This window comes from Rhinolophus hipposideros (assembly GCF_964194185.1).
Source record: "Rhinolophus hipposideros genome assembly, chromosome: 6".
Taxonomy (NCBI): domain Eukaryota; kingdom Metazoa; phylum Chordata; class Mammalia; order Chiroptera; family Rhinolophidae; genus Rhinolophus; species Rhinolophus hipposideros.
The window spans coordinates 12,718,481-12,740,187 of NC_138052.1; the positions used below are offsets into that span (position 1 = coordinate 12,718,481).

A 21,707-nucleotide genomic window follows, 5' to 3' on the forward strand; every position below is an offset into this window, starting at 1 on the left:
GAGTTACATCTTTCAAGAAAAGGTCCTGAAATCACTATTGTTAATTCTTCTAGGGTAGCTTGACAATGTGGAGGAAGATGTCACTCCTGAAGTCATTATAAACATTCAAATGTTGAAGGAAGGAGGAGCTTTACCAAGATTGAGTTGAGATACAAAATTTCTACCAATTGTTTTTAAGGGAGAAATCTGCAAACACTTATATACAATTCAGAATTTTTTCTAAAGTTATTTCATTCTTTATGGCATGAAAGTTGAATAATAGTTACACAATTTTCTTGTCTCTGATATGAACGATATCAAAGATATTGACTTTGCTAAAGGATGCAGACATTTTAGGACAGATGATTACTATCACTAGAAGCTCAACACAAAGCTTAGTAATTAAACTAACTTTATTGTTAAATTGAAAGTTCAGAAATAACAGCTTGAAAAGTGTTAATGTTCCTTGACAATCATGGCCTTATAGAACACGCTATGGAAGACCTAAAGCCACTTGCAGCATTTGTGAATGTAGACATCTTTTTTGTTTCATAGAGAAATTAACACATGCTTTCTTTTAGTACTAGTGTAATTTTTGTATTGAGGTTGTTTATTCTGTTGGAAATTCTTTCTTTAGATGGTGTAAAAATAAGTGGGTTAATCATTAAACGGTTATGCTTGACACTGCTTGTATATAAAAATTGCATTTGATTTTTACATCTTATGTACAGAAAATATGATGAATTTTATTAATTCTAAAATTCTTTCCATACAGTCTCCCCTGCCCCATTGTGTAGAAAGTAATATTATGGGAGAATTATGGCACTCTACATCCATTCTAATTAAAAATAATAATAATTGGGGAATATTGGGAAACAGTATGTTTTTCCGGGAACCATCAGTCGTTGTCCTTCAGTCTAGTTGTGGAGGGGGCAGCTCAGTCCCAAGTCCAGTTGCCATTTTCAATCTTAGTTGAAGGAGGCGCAGAACACCATCCCACGTGGGAATTGAACTGGCAACCCTGTTGTTCTGAACTCACTCTCTAACAGACTGAGCCATTCAGCCACCCTCATCATTTACAATTTTTATGGTGATGTCTGTGCCCTCTAATACAATATGCAATAGCAGATAACCTTATTTTGTATTTAAAGGAAATGCTTTAGTAATTCAACATTTAATTTGATATTAATTTTAGACATATACCCTTTATAAAGGTAAGGACATTTCAATTTTTATTTGTAACTGCATATGAATTTTATCATAAATCAATATAGATTTTACTAAATTATATTTCTGCAGCTACTTTGATGAATATAAATAACTCCTTTTCAATCTAGTAATATGATACATGAGAAGAGTTTTCCAATATTGAAACAAACCTTTATCTCTGGAATAAACTCAACTTGTTCAAAACAGACTACCTTTTTACCCCTTACTCAATACTGTTTGTTAACATTTTTCCTGAATGTTTAAATCTGTACCACTAATGAGATTGCTCATAATTTCTCTTTCTCATACTGAACTTGTATGAGTTTGGAATTAATATTAAAATCGTTTTAAAACATCCATACAACAGATTTGCTAAAATCTGCTTCTTTCAAATAATAAAATTAGCCAGGCTTTTTTGACAGGATTCAAGAAGGATAAAAGAAGGCACAGATATCCAGAATCAGGAATGAAAATGGGCACCTCATTCAGATGCTTCTGATAAGATAATAGTATATACAAACTTATACCTATGTACTTGAAAATTTAGACAATGTAGTGAATTGTTAGAAAAATAAGTCTTATAAACTGATATAGGAAGAAAAAGAAAACTTGAATTGTGGAATATTAAAGATAATCAAACAGTAGACAAAAATCTTTTCACAAAGTAAAAAATAAACAGATGCAGATGGCTTCATTAATGAACTCTACTAAACATTTCAGAGATGCATAATTTCATCTAGATCTAAAGTCTTTCCAGATAGTAAAGAAATGAAACTACCCTCAAATCACTTATTAATCTCATAGAACTTCAAAGTTGAAACATGGTAAGGACAGTATGAAAAGATCAATTAAAGATTGATCATACTCATAAACATAGATGAAAACATTAGCAAAAGTATTTAAAAATACTTGAAAAGATAATACATTATGAACATGTGAGATTTTCCCAGGAATGTAAGGTTGTTTAGCAGTTAAAAATTAATCAATGTTATTCAGCATATTAGTACATGTAAAAAGGTAATTTACATAATGATCTCATAGATTCAAAATTACCATCATGAAGTAAACTTAGAAACTAACAATGTTTTCTTAATTGGATTAAATATGCATATATGTATATATGTATGTAACATACATAGTCATATTTTAATCATATATGAAGGTCTGACAATTAAGTTCGTGAACTCATCCTAGAAAAAGTGTTCCATACCTCACTGCTGAATATCACTATGGCCACCTTCAAAGTACTCCCTTGGGAAGCTATGCACCCCAAGTACCTAATCCACTCTTCAAAGCGATTTTGGAACTCTTTTTTTGGACAGACCATCAGAGCTGTTACCATATTACACTTAAAGACCTGAATGTTATTAAAATGTCTTCCTTTCAATATTTCCTTTATCTTTGGGTAAACAACCCACCATAGCCCCTGCCTTGAGAACCACTGCTCTCCAATGAAAGTCTGAGGTTCTCTAGAATTTATTTCTAAAATTTCCTGCCTAAACCATTTAAATCATAGGTGATCCTGCTCCTTCAAGATATTGACTGGAAATAATTTTTTTCCAACCTCAACTAATAAGTTGTGAAGAAAAAACAATTTTAAAAAATGTTTTGAACATTAACTGTATTTTTAAAATATAGTGGATATTTGATGTACAGAGATTAGGGTTAATCATCCAGATATTAAGGATGGGAAGAATTAGGGATACAGCCACTTTCCCCACTCTTGCACAGCACCCAGCACTACTATGAAATCATCAGGACTTTGGTTTGGGGAGCATCAATACAAAGTAGTCTGCTAAAAACATTAGCATTATCATAGTGAATACCACATGGAATGCCATAATGACTGGCCTGAAAGAGATGTTTCAGTCATGAGAAGAATATGTGTGGCTAAAAATACCTGGTTAATAAGTGCATGTGAGGTATCCTTTGGGGACTCTTGGCAATACCTCAGGTGTTTGGGCATTTAGAAGAGTGTCAAATGTCGGAAATGCAACTTTGCTTACTACTATTAATATGGTATTACCTGAACGATAGGCTGGTGGGGAAAGCCTGGGAAACTTGGATTTTAACTAGATTAGCTATTTAACAATTTGTTCCCGGGGAATTGTCCTTCATTCTCATTGTACTCCTTGATAGCCTCCATGAACTTGGGGATCTATTTTTAAGCAAATTTCAAATTGGTGAAGTGGTCATTGGTGCTGTCAAACTTACTCTCCTGTAACCTTTACCCTTTTTCAAGTTGAGAAAAGTAGGCTCTTTCTGACTAAATTTGTGTGAGAATCAGTAAGTTATATCTGACTGAATAAATGTTATGTCTAATTATAGAATGGGACATTTTATTTCCTATAAAAAATTAAGTTTAAGTCTCTGTGACAAATCAAATCAGTTTGTCTCTATGACAGATCAGTTGTTTTGTGGATAACTACCGTATTTTGCTGTGTATAATGTGTACTTTTTTGCCCAAATTTGTAAGGAAAAAATAAGGATGAGCATTATATATGGGTAGTACTAACTCCACATCTATATAAATGTTTTTAATTCTTTTATGTACACCTATGAGTTAAAAGTGTAACTCTAAAAATCATAATGATATTTGTATGCAAAATAATACCCTGGAATACAATAATTGGTTTTGTTGAACTTACAATGAACTTGCAACAAGAGTTCTTGACCTTCTCTGATGTGTAAATATCATAAATTTGTTACCAGTACATAAAATTTCTTGTACCATAATAGGTTATGAAATAAATGCTAAAATTCCTTTATAATACAAAAAACAAGTATCTAAATGTAAACAAATAAAAATTTGAATTAAAAAATTAAAGTGAAAGAATTTTTCCCCTGAAAGTTTGGGCCAAAAACACGGGAGTGCATTCATTATACATGGCAAAATATGGTAATCTGCTAATCCATAGGGCTAGTCTCATACCCAGAACATACTTATTTCTTTGTTCTTTTTTTTTTTTTTTTTTTTTTTTTTTTACTGGTTCCCTTCTTGGTGTGAATTATCACAGTATTTGCCCTGAAGAAACTTTTCCAGCTTATGCTCTGAAAATCTTTCTACGCAAGTTCCAACCCAGTCTCTCTACATCCTCCATTCTTTTCTTCCCCCTTCTCCTCTAGGGCCCCTAGAACACAAAATGATTTAAACAAACAAACAAAAAACTTTCTCTTATTTCTGTTATATTACTAAACAAAGTATCATTTTAATCTCTCATAAAACAACTTCATTTCCACTATCTTTAGGCTTTCTTTCTTCATGGAACCAATATTTTACTTCTTGATTTCTATCACTTTTTACTTTGGCATGTAAAAGTTACCCTCATTTTCTTAAAATGTGAATGTTGTACACCCCACAAACTTATAACTTATTTAACGGCTCATAAGATTGTTTTATAAAACATTACTGGATGTGTTTGTGTTCAGCTGTTGACCCATTTGACTGAATATTCTTGAATTGGACAACCCATGGATGTTCAATAGACCAAAATAAAACCAGACAAGAGTTTCATCCACATTTTTTTTTCAACTATTTTGGGAATATTATATTAAAATGAAATAAACTACTTTTTTATTTGTTTGCTGTTTACATATGTGTTTAATCTTTTTATTTTACCTTCTATAATGATATGATAGTACAGAATATATGTAAACAATAATTAGAACCAATAAGATATTAAATTATTGTTGCTGAAATAAAAATGAACATATAAAACAATATTTCTCTTCTACAACAGAGTCCGTTAAAAATAAAGCAGAAAAAAATTATTCGATTCACAGCAGCAACGAAACATTTAAGTTCCCGAATAAGAAACTAGATAAATATGGTGAAATCCTTTAAAGAGAAAAATTACAAAATATATTGAAACAAACAAAAAAAAATAAAATATATACTATTTTTATTTTGGGATGCTCAATACCATAAAACCCCTAACTTATAAATTAATTATACTTCTAATAAATATCCCAAAAAAGATGTTTGAGATCCTTGGTTAGTTGATTCTAAAATTTACAATAACTTCTGTTATAGGCTTAATTGTGCTTTCCCTAAAATTTATAAGTTGAAGCCCTAACCTTCAATGTAACTACATTAAAAAGGGGGGGGGGCTTCAGAAATGTAATTAAATTTAAATGGGATCATAATGGTGGGGTACTAATCCAAAAGAACTAATGTCCTTACCAAAGATGAGAAGAAATTAGAAGTATGTATGTGTGTATCTATTCTCTCTCTCTCTCTCTCTCCCCCCTCACTTCTCTCCTCCTCTCTCTCTCTTTGTATGCACACAAAGAAAAGGCCATATGAGGATACAATAAGATGACAGACATCTAAAAGCCAAAATAAGAGGGCTCACCAGAAACCAACTCAGATTGCACCTTCATCTTGGACTTTTAGCCTCCAGAATAGTGATAAAAGAAATTTCTGTTACAAGTCACCCAGTCTAGTATTTGTTTTTTTAATGGCAGTCCTAGAGGACTAATACAAACAGTGTTACTGAGAAGTGGAATGCTACTACAACAAACATTAAAAAATGTGGAAATGGCTTTGGAACTGGGTAATGGGTAGAGATTGAAAAAGTTTTGAGGTGCATGTTATGAAAATCCTAGATTGCTTTCAATGGATTGTTGGTAGACACATGGACATTATAGATAATTTGGGCTCAGAAGGAAAAGAGGAGCGCTGAAGTAAAAGCTTCTATCATGTTAGAGAATGCATTTATCATGAACAGAATGCTGATAACAATAGAAACATTAAAGATGCTTCTGGTGAGGTCTCAGATGGAAATGAGGAATACTTTATTAGAAGCTAGAGGAAAGGCAACCCTTGGTATAAAATGGCCAAGAACTTGGCTGAATTATGTTCTAGTCTTTCATAGAAGGTAAAACTTGTGAGAGTTGATCTTTGGTATTTAGCAGATATTTCTAGGCACAATGTTGAAGGCCACGTGCTGTTTCTTTTTACTGCTTATAGTAAATTGTGAGGGAAAGAGTTAATTGGGACTATTAAGCAAACAGGAACCAGAACTTGAAGGTTTGGAAAATTCCCAGCCTGTTTATATTGCAAAAAATGAGAAAGTATGTTCTAGAGAGAACACAAAGAATGTGGCTAGATAAGCACTGCATAAAGAGAATATCCATGGGTTTAATCATTTAGCTAACTGAAACTGGGGCTAGAGATGGGATTAAACCAACAGGGACACTTCCATTATGAACTAAAGGAAACAGAGACAGGATGAAATAAAGGAAGGCTTTCTAACTTACGGGTTTCCACAGGACTGGATATTAGATCTATTTGCTGCAAACATGCTTTATCCATGAAGGAAAGGGAAGACTGATCGCCAAGGTGACTCTGAGATGATCAGGTCTGCCACTCCCATCACAGGCCCAGAAGACAAGGCTGCTTTCTCCTGTTTCAGAGGGTAGGGTCACCTTTTTACTTTCTATGAGCTAGGCAGCCTCTGCACAGTGCAGCAGGTGCAGAGCTGTCTCAAAGAGCCAAGTGTGAATGTGTTTATGGGTGGGGTATGGGGGATCCACCCATAGCCAAAGGGGCGGGACTCCATCCAGTGTCAAAGGGGTATGGGTGACATCTAGGGATGTAAGGTGATTCTGTTGCCTCAGTAGGTCCTGATGGCAGAACATTCGGGCAGAGGATTATAATTATTATTGTAAATAAACCTATTTCCACAACAAAACACAGCTTCTCTTTTCCCCAGGAACATAAATTGATCTGGGCCATCAAAACATAGGACAAAAAATTGATACGTGACAGAAGGCAGGGATTGCTAGAAAAATAAATTATTCCCCAAGGTTCTCCTCCTGGAGACCCAAACCCTTCCAGCTTTCCACCAGGATTCACCAAGTGGAGGGAACTAAAGATAAACTGACAAAAGGAACTCTACTTCACAAAGAGGAAAGAAGTCTAACAGTGAAAAGTGTGGGGTGAGCTTTGCTCCTAGATTGAGTGCTGGGAAAAAGAGGAAGAAAATAATTTATTGGGGATGTAACTATATGTAATTTCAATCAAGTGAACTATTTTAGATTTCTCACTGAAGCTAAATTCAGGCCAGTTTATGGAGTTAGAATTTTGGGATACAGGTAAAGTTTAGAATCTTCTCCTTCCCCAGCAGAGTAGGTAGTTATTTCCCAACTCTATTCTTTGCCTACCCTGCCTCCCCCGAAAAAGCCTCCAAATCCCTTAGCTAAAACTTGCATCAGAAAATGGCATCAGAAAATGGAATTGGTAGTCATGAGTTTTGTACAAATCTTCCAGCCTGAGAATTGACTTGAAAAGTTGTAGAACAGGGGTGGAGAAAGGGAAGTTAATGAAATTATATATCCCCTCCCCTACTCAAACTCAGGCCCTGGAGAGACAAAAGAAGGGAAGACCAGGCAGCTGTTACCAGGGACCCAGGAACACCTATTGGACATATAATAGGTGAGAGAAGGCCAGGAAAGTTCTTCTAGAGAGAAAAGCAAGGTCTTGGAATCAAGGGGAAGCAGGAACGATGCAGTAACAAACAGTGGGAAGAGCCTTTGAACCCTCAAACAGAGGCCACCCTCCACCACCCCCCGTGCCCCTCCCCCTGTCCAGTGCTGACCAGAGGGGACCCTGTGGGTGGGAAGACTGATCAAGAACACAACTTAATGTGGGTGCCCTTAGAGAGCACCGGGAATAAAGGGAAGACAAGCTCACCCAGGAAGGCTGCTGAGAAGGTGTGCACGTGGGCCAGAGACTCTGAGTTGTACAAGTGCAGGCACCTGGCCTCATAATCCAGGTACACGCCAAAGCGCTGCGGTTTCTCGCTTGGGCTCAGCAGTGTCTGCTCCGTTGAGCTTGGTGCCTGGTAACATGTGCCATTGGTGCCCACACACCACACTTCCCACTGGAGTTGGGAGGCTCAATTGGAGGCTGCTGGGGCAGGTGCAGCTGCCGGCGGCGGCGCTGCTGATGGCGCGAGGAAGAGCTGGCTCCCCCGACATCCACAGAACTCCTGGAGCCCACCTTGTCCTTATGAGCTGATTCCCAGGCAGCGCCTCCCAGTGGTGCCGGCCAGAGCTAAAGCCCTGGGCCCCTAATTCTCAGCAGTCGGCCGAGAAATGCTTGGAATGGTCAGCAACCTCTTGCTGTGGCTCTGCCAGACACCCCACCCCCACCCCCCACCCCCACCCCCACCCCGGGCCCGGTGAGCCGTGTCGGGGTCCAGCGTCAGGTCTGCTTGGGCAGCCTGACAGAACATCCGGCTCATTGTCCTCACGATGGCATCTGTCAGGAAGTAATGGCTAGGGGAGTGACAGAGGTCAGAGGACCAGACCCCTGGGGGCTGCAGCCGCACCTTTTCACACCTATTGAAAGTGTCCTTGATGTCCCAGAGCAGCCCCAGACCCCGCTGCTGGCCCCGCTCCTGGGCCTCCGCCAGCAGGAGGCTCAGCTGGGCGGCCTGCTCCGCAAGATGGCTGGCCGCTCTCCTGCGCACCTCAACTGGCTTCGTGCGTCCCTCCCAGGCGCAGATCCAGCCTTGCCTGCTCTTCGGCCCCAAACCACGACATGCGCCTGAACTCTGAGTCCACAGCTGTCAGCCCTGACGTCATCTGGCTCTGGGATGACACAAAGGGAATTGTGCATACTTCCTTCAGCTCTGTCACCCGCCTCTCCTCCTTGGCTTTCATTTTGTGCACGGCCTCCAGGTGCTTCCTCAGGTTCCAGGCAGCCCTGCAGTTTGGCCTTGTACTCCTGCACCACCTTCTCCGATGGCACCGAGCTGTTTGTGGCTCCTGGATTCTCAATACCTCACACAGATGGCCTCTTCATCCACTTCTTAGAAGAGCTTCAGGACTTCTTAGTGTTTGGCGCAAATGCCCTGCTCCTTCCCAAAGCTCTCCCGACCCGGGCCTGGGTGCATTTGCCGAACCACTTGGACCATATTGGCCATCTGCAGGTTGGGGCGGAAGCTCCGCCTGGGAAAGCTCTTTGGGCACTGAGGGCAGGTGAAGCACCTCTGAGGGGCTGGAGGCGCGGGCAGTGGCATGACGGGGTCTATTTCCTCTTCCTCTCTGTCCCCCAAGTAGTAGGCCAGGTCTCCGTCCTCGTCCTCCTCCTCCCACAGATAGTCCATATGTTCCAGTTGGACCTGCCCATGCCACCGGTCCAGAACACACCCTCCTCTTCCTCGTCGACATCTTCTTCCAAGCCTATGAGCCTTCCTCATAGTTTTCATCCCTCAAGGGGGTGTCCCACGCCCAGCCGGCCCCCACAGCCTCCACTTCCTCTTCTCCGACCTCCTGCTCCTCCTCTCCTTCTTCCTGGATTAGCTCGTCTCTGTCCTCCTCATCCTCCTCTCCCTACAACTGGGCCACACACCCTCGGCAGGAGTTGTGCCCACAGCCAAAGGACACCGGGTCCTTGAAGTAGTCGAGGCAAATAGGGCACACCGCGTCCTCCTGAGGGTCCGCACAAGGTTGGGTGCCATGGCAATGGCAGCCCTCTTAGTGTTCAGCGGGCCCATGCAGACGGTTGGTGCGATTGTGGTGGGCAAGGATCTTTGCTCTCAGATGCCAGATGACTCGGCCTCACACCCCTGCCCTGCCTCACCACAATTTGACTCAAGCACAGTCAGAGAAATGTCCTCCCACCAATCCACTCCTCCAGTTTTCTACTCCCAAAGGACAAAAACTGTGTCTACAAGGGGACAGGACAGAGCTCAGTGTTATCCACAAGTCCCTCCAGCTTTGAGTTCAAATCCGCCCCAAGGCTCCCTTGGCCTCCTTATAAACCTCGCCCCACCTCACGTCCTAGCTCCAACCCCTCACTTCTGGCCTCTTTCCCAGAACTTTCGGTGCCCAGGAGCCGCCCACACTCGCTAGTTCCCTCTGTGGTTGGGCCAAGCCCCGCTTCTTCCGCCCTAGGCCCTGGGTGACACGAAATGGTGAGGAGACTAGCAGGCACTTGGGAACAGGGCAGAAGGGCTAGAATGATGGAGGCCCATGTCTGTGTGGTGCAGTGGTGCGGGAAGTAGGACCACCCCTCCTCTTCCCTCCACTGAGTATAAATTTAAATAGTGTCTTAACTAATTAATTTGATTATGACAAAACGAAATGTATTAATTTACCTTATTATAATTCTGTGTGCCTATGAGTTTGACCTCTATGTAGCAATAAGTTTCTTTAATACAAAATGTAAAATTAATATTAGATTATATACACAAATTTGATTGTCTCTCTTAACAGTAAATTGCTAAAGCTATACGTAGATGTTATAGACAACATAGAATATTGCATTTAAATAGCTATATAACTTGTAGAATACTCATTCTGTGATACAGAGCATTTAAAGTGAATGAACCAGACTACATATATTAAAATAGGTAAGTTTTAAAGCATAATGTAGAAAAATAGAATCAGGAAAAAATACAAATATTATGTTAACTCTAATTTATCAAAAATGAAATATTACTATAAAATATGTGTGGATATGCACATATAATGGAAAATATACATGTAGTGTAAAACACAAATTTCTTGTAGTGATTTCCTCTGAGAAGAAAGGGAGGCATCAAAATTATACATGTAATCTGAAAAATTTACACCCATGTCAGGATGTACTCCAAGTGGTAGCTACAATAAAATTCATTATTTTATAAATTCTTGTTTCCTTTTTGAGGTATTTCTTTAAACACATTTTAAGATAAAAGGATGAGGTGACATAAAAGTACCATCACCTGGTTCATAGATTAAATTTCAAGAAATGAAGATACAACCTTTCAAATATTAAGATTTTCCTATTACAGGTCATATGTAAAAACATAGTCCAACAAATCCAGAAATTAGATTTAATACATTATATGTGTGAGTGTGTGTGTGTATATCTATATATATATAGATATACACACACACACACACACACAAATTCATTTCCATTATATATGTATATATGTATATATATATATATACACCCATATTTTAATTTTGATTTCATAGAGCTATGTCCTAAGAAAATATCTTATACCAAACATGATAGAGTAAAAGAAGTACCTGTCATAACTATTAAGAAAAAAATTACCTATCAGAATCTTCCAATGACTTTCAGAAACTACACATTTGCATTCATTTCAGAGGAGAAAACCTTACAGAACAGTACATTTGACTTGATTATATGTTGAATATGAAATCTGGATTTCCATTTCTGGCAAGAAGCCATACACTTGAATTGATTTTCAAAACCACATCCTAGTCATCACCTTCTCTTGAGCGATATGGATTGATTCCAGTGTGTTCCTTTCCCAGTCTAGAGTTCCTCTACACTCATCCATCTATGGCTTTTATTTGCATTGGAATGACATGGAACCATGCATAGATAATATTCTGGTGATAAGTGAGAAAAATGAAGGCATTTATACAGTGGCATCAGAAAAGTACAAGGCAAGCCTGTCTCCTATGCATGCGTATTGGGACACTGGCTTCAATTATGGGGTTACTTTCATGGATAAGCTATTTTGTGGAAGGAAAATTGATGTTCCCAATATATTTCACAAGTCTTTACATATTGGGGATGACAATTTTAACTTGCTAGTGAAAATTTAAAGGAAACATAAGTTTGGGAGAAAACCCAGAAACTATTTCAAGAGAAATGACTATTTTTATTGTGCAGTGCAAATGACAAGAAATATTTTTTTCTGAGTGTGTGTGTGTGTGTGTGTGTGTGTGTGTGTGTTGCAAATATTTATGTATGTGTTGTTATGGATTATTTATCTTATGTTTTGTTTCTGATTTTGGTTTTCTTGGTATCACAGCAGTTTTATCATAGCACCATTTCACACCAATCTCTTTGAAACTGAGTACTCTAATTCCAACTTGTCAAGAACAAATAGATGAAATGTGAGGAAACTACTTCACAAGAGGCAGGTATTTCTGTACCATGGATGATATTCACTACACCCACTGTGAATCCAATGTATAAAATTCTTCTGTCTTGGCCATGATCGGTGTTTGAGGTAATTTTCTACAAAGGAATCTCAGGTAAACATCTTTAATAAAACACATGTCTCCCTGTTGGTCTCTATTATATTGTGATTCCAGGATTCAATTTTATACAAATGCATACATAACATATCTGAATTCCGGGTTTTATAACCATTGCCTCTTCTACTTCTATTTATTATAATGCTACCATGTGTATTGTCTTGCAACTATAATTTAAATATCAGGTCACTATAACTACTATAAAAACTACTTCATATAACTGCCTAGAGTTAGAGACATGAAGGGGGTCCAGCTAGAAGTCTATGCTTGAAAAATTTGATTTTGTATATCTACTTTCTCAATTAGAGATGCTTTAATTTGTAATAGGGCATTAAAATAGTGTTCTTTAAATGCAAAATATACCTGAAGTGAATAGCGCATAATTCTTTGATCAGTATCTTACTCTTGGTGTGATGGTTAATTCTATGTGTTAACTTGACTGGGCACAGAGTGCTAAGATACTTGATCAAATATCATTCTGGGTCTTTCTGTCAGGGTTCTATTTGTTTGTTTGTTTTTTGTATGGGATTAACATTTAAATCAGTAGACTGAGGAAAACAGATTGATCTCCATAAGGTGGGTGAGCCCCATCCAATCAGTTCAAGGCCTAAATAGGACAAAAGAACAGGCCCTTTCACATGAAAGAGAATTCTTCCTGACTGATGGTCTTTGATCTGGAACATGGGCTTTTTCCTGCCTTCTAATTCAAACTGAAACGTCACTTCAGCTCTTCCTGGGTCTCAAGCCTGCTAATTTTCACACTGAAACTACACCGTCAGCTCTGTATTGGGTCTTCAGCTTGTTGACTCACCATGCAGATCCTGGGACTTGCCAACCTCCATAGTCACACAAGCTAATTCCTTGTAAGCTCTCTCTCTCTCTCTCTCTCTCTCTCTCTCTCTCTCTCTCTGTATATATATATATATATATATATATATATATATATATATATATATATATATATATGTTCAGTTGGTTCTCTTTCTCTCGAGAACCCTGACTAATACTAATATAGTGTGAATAAGTTTAGCAATTTTAGTGAGGGACAGTATCAAAATTTGACTAGTAAATTGAGATTACTATATTTTTGGCAGATGTCAAATAGAAAAACTCAGAAGACATATAAAATAGAGTAGACTGATATATAACAAATTACTACTTTCTTAACTACTTTAGGTAATGAGAAATGAGAAATTTAAGATAAAATTATTAGCTATTTTGTCATATCTCTCTATATTATTTTTAAACAATCATTTACTAGCGTTTTAAGAAAAAAATGTAATAAAATTAAAATAAAACATAGTTTAGATATGACCCAAATCTGCTAAATTTCACCAACATTTATCTGTCATAATTGTTCATTACAATAATTTTTAAAAGTTTATCTTATGACCCTAATTGTTAGTACTCTATCACCTTAAGTTTAGGCTGTCTATTGATCTTTAAAGTTGATTTGAAACAAAAATAAGTGGCTAAAAGTCCACTTTTTTTTTCCTCATACATAGTTGTATTATTCAGAGACCTCAATTTAAAAAAAAAAAAAATGGTATGACATTTTTGGTCTTTCAACATTTTTTTACAATACACTAAACAAAAAGGCAGAAGTACAATACGCATTTGATTTTCTGTGAATTCCAATTTATATGTAAATCTAAGACTAGAATATAGAGTACAGTCAAATCTCACTACTTGAAAGACTGCATCTGTGAAAATTTAGAATTAAAAATAATTTAAAAACCATTATTAAATTAAAATAAGCTTATCAATATTTATAAGAAACTCTCCCCAAACAACAGTAGAAACACTCCACGTACACACTAAACATGTAATAATATAAACCATATTCTGGTTCATAAAATAAGTCTCAATATCTTTAATGGATGTAAATCATACAATGTATATTACCTCTCTGCATTGGAATTAAGTTATAAATTAATAACAGAAAGCTATCTATAAATCTCCTAATGGGGCAAAGAAAACAATACACCACTAAATAGCTTATTCATCAATGTAAAAACGGCATGCTAATTTCTAAGCCTCAGCTAAAGTAGTGCTTAGAGGAAAAAGTGTAGAATTGAACACAGTCATTAAAAAAATACAAAGAGCTCATATTTATGACCAAAGTATCTAGCTTCAGAAATTAAAAAAGAGAAAAGATTAAACAGAAGAAAACAAATAAGTATAAAGTCAGAAAACAATGAAATAGAAAAAATACTATAGAATATCAATGCAATATTTTTTTTCTTTGAAAAGATCGATAATATTGATAAACCTTCAGCAAGGTGGATCGTAAAATACGAAAAAGTAAATTATCAATATCAGGAAAAAGTAAGGTGATATCATTGCAGATTTTATAAGTCTTAACAAATCCATATGAAGATCTATACAGCAATGTATTCAAAAGCTTAGATGAAGAACCTTGAATCCCACAAACTGCCAACCACATTCAAGAAGTAATGTAAATTGGTACAGCCACTATGGAAAACTATAATATTTCCTTAAAAAATTAAGAATAGGATTACCATATGACCCAGCAATCCCGCTTCTGGGTCTCTACCCCAAAAAACATGTATTCATAAAGATGTATGTACCCGTATGTTCACCACAGCATTATTTACAGTGGCCAAGACATAGAAACAACTGAAGTGTCCTTCGATAGATGAATGGATAAAGAAGATGTGGTAGATAATACATTGGCATGTTTCTTGGCCATAAGAAAAGATGAAATAGTGCCATTTGCAACAATATGCATGGGTTTTAAGATCATCATGCTAAACAAAAGAAGTCAGATAGAAAAAGCTGAGAACCATATGATTTCACTCACATGTAGGATATAAAACTGAAAGCAACAAAGGAACAAGACAAACGAATCAACAAAAACTCATAGACACAGACAACAGTTTAGTGGTTACCAGAGGGTAAGGGGGGTGGGGAGTGGTAGAAGATAATGGTGTCAAATATATGGTAACGGAAGGAGAACTAACTCTGGGTGGTGGACACACAATATATAGATGATGTTTTATAGAAATGTACACTTGAAACCTATATAATTTTACTAACCACTGTCACCCCAACAAATTATAAAAATAAAGAAGTAATATATATCCTAAATAAACATTGTCTATGAAAGAAATTGATGTTGTAGATGAATCCTTCACACAAAATTCCAGCTTCAGATGACTTCATGAGGGAATTCCACCTAACATTTAAGGAAGAAACAATTTCAATTCTACAATAGAGTAGCAGGAAACATTTCCCAACTCATTATATGGGATCAGCATTACCCTGACATTACCCTGACAAACCAGACATAGATATAACAAGAAGAGAGAACTACACAGCAACTTCCCTCATGAAAATAGATACACAAGTCCGCAAACACATTTTCGAGAAATCAAATTCAATACACTATAAAATAATAATACATCATGACTAAGTGAAGTTTATCCTAGGAATACAAAGCTGATTTAATATTTAAAAAATAAAAAAAAAGATTATCAAAGCAAATTAACAAAACATATTCAAATGATCATCTCAAGCACTTGACAAAATTCAATATCCATTCATGGTGAAAACCCTCAGCAAACTAGTAACACAAGCAAATTTTCTCAACCTGGTAAAGAGCATTTTTGAGAAAACTGTAGCTAACATCATATTTAATACTTGTGAAAAAGTGAATGTTTTTACTCTAAGATCAGAAATGGGGAAAATATGCCTGTTTTTACCTCTTCTATTAAACATCGTATTGGAAGTTTGAAAGTGCAGTAAGGTAGGAAAAAAATAAATAAATCATAGATAAAAGACAAAAATTAGCTTTTTCACAATGGATTTGCCGCCAGAAAACAGGTGTAGTGAAAACCACCGCTAAATCGAACCCGAAACGGGAAAGGAAAAGACACACATCAACATCTTTGTCATTGGACACGTAGATTCCGGCAAGTCTACCGCTACTGGTCATCTGATCTATAAATGTGGTGAGATCGACAAAAGAACCATCAAAAAATTTGAGAAGGAGGCTGCTGAGATGGGAAAGGGCTCCTTCAAGTATGCCTGGGTCTTGGATAAACTGAAATCTGAACGTGAGTGTGGAATCACCGTTATCTTCCTGCAGAAATTCTCGACCAGCAAGTATTATGTGACCATCACTGATGCCCCAGCACACAGAGACTTTATCAAAGACACAATTACAGGTACATCTCAGGCTGACTGGGCTGTCCCGATTGTTGCTGCTAGTGTTGGTGAATGTGAAGCAGGTCTCTCCAAGAATGGGCCGACCTGTGAGCATGCCTTTCTGGCTTACACACTGGGCATGAAACAATTAATTGTTGGTGTTAACACAATGGATGCCACTGAGCCGCCCTACTGCCAGAAGAGATATGAGGAAATCTTTAAGGAAATCAGCACCTACATTATGAAAATTGGCTACATCCCTGACACAATAGCATTTGTGCCAAATTCTGGTTGGAATGATGACAACATGCGGGAGCCAAGTTCTAACATACCTTAATTCAAGGGTTAGAAAGTCACCCGTAAAGATGGCAATGCCAGGGAACCTGTACTGCTTGAAGCTCTGGATGACATCTTGCCACCAACTCATCCAACTGACAAAACTTTGTGTATGCCCCTCCGGGACGTCTGCAGAATTGGTCATATTGATTTTGTCCCTTGGGCTGAGTGGAGACTGGTGTTGCCAGACCCAACATGGTGGTCACCTTTGCTCCAGTCAATGTTACAACTGACGTAAAATCTGTTGAAATGCACCGTGAAGCTTTGAGTGAAGCTCTTCCTGGGGACAATGGGCTTCAATGTCAAGTATGTGTCTGTCAAAGATGTTAGTTGTGGCAGTGTGGCTGGTGACAGCAAAAATGACCCACCAGTGGAGACAGATGGCTTCATGGCTCAGGTGCTTATCCTGAACCATCCAGGCCAAATCTGTGCCAGATATACAGCTGTGCTCGGTTGTCACACAGCTCACATTGCTTGCAAATTTGCCCAGCTGAAGGAGAAGATTAATTGTCATTCAGGGAAAAAGCTGAAAGATGGCTCGAAGTTTTTAAAATCTGGTGATGCTACCATCGTTGACATGGTTCCTGGAAAGCCCAGGTGTGTTGAGAACTTCTCTGACTACCCTCCTCTGGGCCATTTTGCTGTTCATCACATGAGACAGACAGTTGCTGTGGGTGTCATCAAAGCAGTGGACAAGAAGGCAGCTGGAGCTGGCAAGGTCACCAAGTCTGCCCAGAAAGCTCAGAAGACTAAATGAATATCATCCCCAATACCTTCCATCCCCATCTTAATCAGTGGTGGAAAAACGGTCTGAGAACTGTTTGTCTCAGTTGGACATTTAAGTTTAATAAAAAAAAACTGGTTAATGACTGCAATATATTGTAAAACCTTCAGAAGGAAAGGAGAATGTCTTGTGGACCACTTTTTTTTTGTATGGCAATTTTTAAGTTATTAGTTTTTTTTGAAATCAGTACTTTTTAATGAAAACAACTAGATTAAAACTCTATCACAGAATTTTGAGACCCATTAAAACAAAGTTTAATGAGGAAAGAAAAAATAAATAATTAATTTTCTTTATTCACGATGACATGGTTCTCTATGCAGAAAATTCTAAGAATCTACAAAAAATCTGTTATAACTAGTAAATGTATCTAGCAAGGTTAGAAGATATGAAGTCTAAGTGCAAATAAACTGAATTGCTACATATTAGCAACCAATAATTGGAAATTCAAATAATATAAAAAATAGATGACACTTAGGAATAAATTGAACAAAAGATGTACAAAGGCCTCTAAACTGATAAAGACAAAATTGATTATTATCTAAATGAATATAGAGACATACCAAGCTGATGCATTAAAGGATGAAACATTATTGTGTTAGTCAGGGTTTTCTGGAGAAACAGAACCAGTAGGATATAGCTATATGTATAGCTATATGTATATGTATATCTATATCTATAATCTCACAAGATTACAGAGGTGAAGGCTCACAATCTGCCATCTGCAAACTAAACAAACAGGAAAGCTGGTTGTATAATTCAGTCTGATCATGTGGCCTGAGAACCAGAGGAGCTGATGGTGTCCCAGTCCAAGTTTGAAGTCCTGAGAATCAGGAGCAGTGATGCCCAAGGGTAAAAGAAGGTAAATGTCCCAACTCAAGCCAAAAAGCAAAAAGTTAATCTCTTCTAGAAATACCCTCCCAGGCATACTCATAAATAATGTTGTACCAGTCATCTGGCCATACTTTAGCCAGTAAGGTTGACACATAAGATTTAATAATCACAATTATTAAGATGCCAATTATCCCCAACTATAGCTGTATATTCAATGCAATTCCAATTAAAATTCCAACAAACTTTTACACAGAAATTGTCAAGCTGATTCTAAAATTTATGTAGGATTTCAAAACACTGAGAAAAACTACTTCGGGAAAGAACAAATTTAGAGAATGTATGCTTACTTTATCTAATTGAAATATTGATACACGCAACAACTTGGATGAATCTCAAACTAACTACGCTATGTGAAAGATGCCAGATCCCAATGTGTGCACTCCTGTAAACAAGCAAGAAAAGAAAATAATACAAATAATAACAATACTATTTCCTCTTTACGACTATTTATATAATTTTCTAGAAAATGCAAACTAATCTATATAAGATAAAGCAGATCAGGGGCTGCCTAAGGAAGGGTAAAGGCAGAGGGATGTACTAATTGCAAAGAGGCATGAATACACTTTTAGGGATGGTTGAGATGTCCCTTTTTTTGGTTGTGGAGATATTCTTATGAGCATAGGCAGTCCTTACTTCACATTGTAAAGAATTAACAGAAACTTATGCATATTATAACTGAGTCCTTGCACTCCATGGTTCCATGGTAACTTGTGTCACAGAACTATGCTAAGCAAGGATGTTGTTCCAATATCCACCACTTCCATTATGCAATATCATATTGTAGACATTACATATGTACAGTTTATTTTGGGTGATTTAAACTTAAATGAAACTATAAAACCTGTTTTCTTTTACCACATTTCTTTTTATGAATAAGATAAAAAGTACCAAATTAGTTACAACTTTCAAAACAATTCAATTTCTTTCATATAAATTGATACATCTGGTGATATGTCATTCCCTGAAAAATAATGACAGCTGCCTAAATCTGAATATCTATACATATAATCCAACAATCATTCAGATTAACAAAGAGAACAAGGGAAAACTCCCATATCCTTGCCCAGAATGAGTAAGTAAGAATAAATACTACAGGTCCAAATTATATTAATATGTCATTTCATTTCACAGCCAGCTGCCTTGACAATGCAGAAGCAGGATTTGATGGAGATTTCTCTGGAAGAGGAAAGTTCTACTCTGAAAAAGGAAATATTGCAAGCGGGGTCAGGTTGATCAGATCACTGACCACAAGGAAATTGAGAATAAGGGCCACAACTTCTGGGAGGAGGGACAGGAATTGGAATGGAAAGTGTGAGGACAGAGCCAGGAGTGCAGTTTTCAGGCTCTCGGCCACACGTGGAAAGGTGCTCACTCGGGTAGTAAATGGCCATCAACTGGGATTGGATGGCCACCAGCTGTAACCAGTGAGCCATTGGCCAGTAATATAACTGCCGTGGCTACACTAGCAAGAAGATGGTGGCTGGCAAGTGCGGATTGCAGTTAGCAAGGGGTCTGTTGGCAGGCAGAAAAGCGGACAGCAGGTCGCACGCCGTGTGAATCCAGCCTCCAGTGAGACTATAGTGGTATGACTCCCCTACCTATGGTTTCATGGGTGTTCCTTTTTGGCCTAGCCACATCCTGTGTTCTTATGTGGGGAGTGGGAGCTGAGACCCCGCAGGCCGCCCTGCATGACAGAAAGTCTTCCCTTGGAGTCTTGGTGGTAAAGGGAAAGAAGGACCTAAGCTGTTAAAATTAATTTTCCTACATAAACACTCAAAAAATTCACAAAGTCAGCCCTCTCTATCAATAAGGCACCAAAAAAATTCATGAACCTGCATTCTATCAGAAGAGAAGACCCTTTAATTCATAAGTTGACCAAATTCATCCTCCTGCCTATCTTGAAACAGTCAAAATTAAGCCAAAAGCTTTTGACTTAAGAATTTTTCTCTATTATTATTTTATCATCTTCAATTTTATTGATATCTGTTCTTATTTTTATTATTGACTCCTTTTGGTTGCATTGGGTTTTATTTTTTCTTCCTTTACTAGTTTCTTAAGGGTGAACGCTTTGCATTCACCCTTTTGAGCACATTTTTTCTTTCCTATTATACACAAATAATGCTATAAATTTTCCTCTGAGCATTTGTTTCATTGCATTCACAAATATTGATATGTTCCATTTTCATTTTTTTATAGCTGTCATGATTTATGAAGAGAAACATTATTTTAACTAATATCTAAGTTCCTCTATACATGCCACGTTTCTGTTTGTTTGTTTGGTTTTCCTCTTGCTGTTTTCAAAAATATCTTTTTCGTTTGTTTGGTTATTTTGTTTTATCCTGGTTTCTGTTTGCAAGATTCTTGGAACTGTGGTTCGGCTTCCGTTTTTCATTTTGAAAAATTAATGGCCACTATTTCTTCAAATACTTCTTCTTTATCATTCTCCCCATCTCCTCTTCCTGGGAATCCAATCCTGTGCATGTACGAGTTTGACATTGGCGTACAATATTTTGATGCCGTTTCTCTTTTGTCTTTTGCCCTCTTTTAGTTTCAGCTTCAGTAATTTTTATAGACCTGTCTGAAATTTCATCTGATCTTGACTATTGTCCAACTTTTTAGTAGAGCATTTTACATAGTAATCACGATTCTTTTAATTCCCTTTCATATAGCTCTAATATCTGACTCTATTTTTGACTATTGTTTTGTCCTTTGTTTTCTTCTTACCTTGTCATGTGTTTCCTATATTTTTTATTATTAATATTATCATTGAAAGTCAGACATCTAGTGTAGTAACATTAAAATGGAAATAAGTAAGTTTTAATACCTGGAAACAGGCATGTATTTACTTCTATTGGTCTTTAGCATGGAATTTGCATAATCTAAATAGAATAATGTAATTAGGAGGTTTTTCCTATTGGTAAACACCAGTAACAATGTACCAATGATTTTTAATTCTTTTAGCAATACCTTGTGTTTATAGCAGGAACTGCTTTGCCACACGATTTTTCCATGTCTATCTAACTCAGCTTTAGGTCTTTTAACTGTACCTTACAGAGGGTCTGGCTTTTGCAAGTTAATTATTATTTAATGCTTATTAGCCTGGACATGGGTAGGGAGGAAGAAAAGGCAGTATGTGATGTTCTGATTAAGCTTAAAATTAGGCAGGATCTATTTCCTAGGATCTTAGGGGCATGAGACATTGTTAGTACTCCTGCTTCTCTCCTAAGTATATTTCCTCACCCAGCATGTTTTCCTACTCATCTTTAAGGTGGAGGGCCTTTTCCTGTTCCTTCTCCAGCAGTAGATTTCCTCCAGTGTA

General features: G+C 37.3%; 1 pseudogene across 1 annotated transcript; it reads right to left on the reverse strand.

The window, feature by feature from the left end:
* Positions 1-7,820: 7,820 nt before the first annotated feature.
* On the reverse strand, positions 7,821-9,695 carry LOC308499225 (E3 ubiquitin-protein ligase TRIM41-like; annotated as a pseudogene). Its single transcript has one exon. The product of its transcript is annotated as an E3 ubiquitin-protein ligase TRIM41-like (transcript).
* Between the last annotated feature and the right edge of the window lie 12,012 nt (positions 9,696-21,707).